Source organism: Echinops telfairi, unplaced genomic scaffold (assembly GCF_000313985.2).
Source record: "Echinops telfairi isolate 266 unplaced genomic scaffold, ASM31398v2 ScPeMD7_2010;HRSCAF=2546, whole genome shotgun sequence".
NCBI lineage: Eukaryota > Metazoa > Chordata > Mammalia > Afrosoricida > Tenrecidae > Echinops > Echinops telfairi.
Genome location: NW_022105908.1, coordinates 23,859,279 through 23,861,099, shown reverse-complemented (window position 1 = coordinate 23,861,099; position 1,821 = coordinate 23,859,279). Strand labels below are relative to the sequence as shown.

At 50.0% G+C, this 1,821-nt stretch overlaps 1 pseudogene; it reads left to right on the top strand.

The window, feature by feature from the left end:
• Positions 1–88: 88 nt before the first annotated feature.
• LOC101659486 lies at positions 89–1,549 on the top strand (annotated as a pseudogene).
• Positions 1,550–1,821: the final 272 nt, after the last annotated feature.

Sequence of the window (1,821 nt, the reverse complement as noted above, 5' to 3'; positions counted from 1 at the left end):
GGGACTGCTGGGAAAGCTAGGCTCTGCCAGGCGTTTCTCTGCGGGCCGGCCAAGGGACTTCTGGACAGCCTGAGGTAAGTGGACGAATATGATCCTTTGGGGGCATGGTCGGTGAAATGGGGAGCTGATGATGCTGAGCCCAAAGGTGAAGAAATTTGTGGTGCAGCTCTTTTTAGTATGAGCGAACTATTGACCTGTGAGGCAACAAGCTTGGTGAAGAAAAGTTATGTACTTTCACGTGTATGATCAGGAAGAACATGCTGCCCATGAAAGAAGCCAGACACGAAGAACTGAGTATTGTATGAAGCCAACCATAGAAAATATTCCCTATAAGAAGAGTCATTGAGACATTGGTGTGTGTACTCCTTTCTGCTTGCGAACGTCACGGAGGAAGCATCGTTCGGCCTTTTCTTCCCACCGCCACATGTCGAGGTCCGTCTCCTAAGGAGCCTGAACAGCTGCCGAAACTCTTTATCGGAGGACTGAGCTTTGAAACAACAGATGAGAGTCTGCGGAGCCATTGTGAGCCATGGGGGCCCTTCCGGACTGTGTGGTGATGAGAGACCCAAACACCAAGCGTTCCAGAGGGTGTGGGTCTGTCCCTACTCCACTGTGGTGGAGGTGGATGCAGCCATGAACGCACGGCCACACAGATAGATGGCAGAGTCGTGGAACCCAAGAGGGCTGTCTCCCGAGAAGACTCGCGAAGACCAGGCGCCCATTTAACGGTGAAAAAGATGGCGTCAAAGAAGACCCTGAAGAGCTCGAGATTATTTTGAGCAATGTGGGAATATTGAAGTGATTGAAATCATGACTGACCGAGGCAGTGCCCAGAAGAGAGGCTTTGCTTTTGTGACGTTTGATGACCATGACTCTGTAGATAAGATTGTCATTCAGAAATACCACACTGTGAATGGCCACAACTGTGAAGCACGAAAAGCCCTGTCGAAGCAAGAGATGACCAGTGCCTCCTCCAGCCAAACAGGTCGAAGCGGTTCTGGAAACTTCGGTGGTGGCCGAGCTGGCGGTTTTGGTGGGAACGACAACTTTGGTCGGGGCGGAAACCTCAGCGGCCATGGTGGCTTCGGTGGCAGCCTCGGTGGTGGTGGATATGGCGGCAGTGGGGGGGTGGATATGGTGGCAGTGGGGGGTGGATATGGTGGCAGTGGGTGGTTAGAGTGGATTTGGTAATGCTGGTGGTTATGGAGGAGGCTCTGGTTACTCTGGAGGAAGCAGAGGATATGGAAGTGGTGTACAGGGTTATGGAAACCAGGGCAGTGGCTATCGTGGGAGTGGCAGCTATAACAACGGCAGAGGCGGCTTTGGCAGTGGTAGTGGAAGCAGCTTTGGAAGTGGTAGAAGCTACAATGATTTTGGCAACTACAACAATCAATCTTCCAATTTCGGACCAATGAAGGGAGGGAACTTTGGAGGCAGAAGCTCTGGCCCTTACGGTGGTGGAGGTCAATACTTTGCCAAACCACGAAACCAAGGTGGCTTTGTTGGCTCAAATAGTAGCAGTAGTTATGGCAGTGGCAGAAGATTTTAATAACTAGCAGGAAACAAAGCTTAGCAGGAGAGGAGAGCCAGAGAAGTGACAGGGAAGCTACAGGTGACAACAGATGTGTGAACTCAGCCAAGCACAGTGGTGGCAGGGCCTAGCTGCTACAAAGAAGACATGTTTTAGACAATACTCATGTGTATGGGCAAAAGAACTTGAGGATTGTGTTTGTGACGAATTGTATAACAGGTTATTTTAGTTTCTGTTCTGAAAGTGTAAAGCATTCCAACATGGGGTTTTAATGTAGTTTTTTTTTTTTT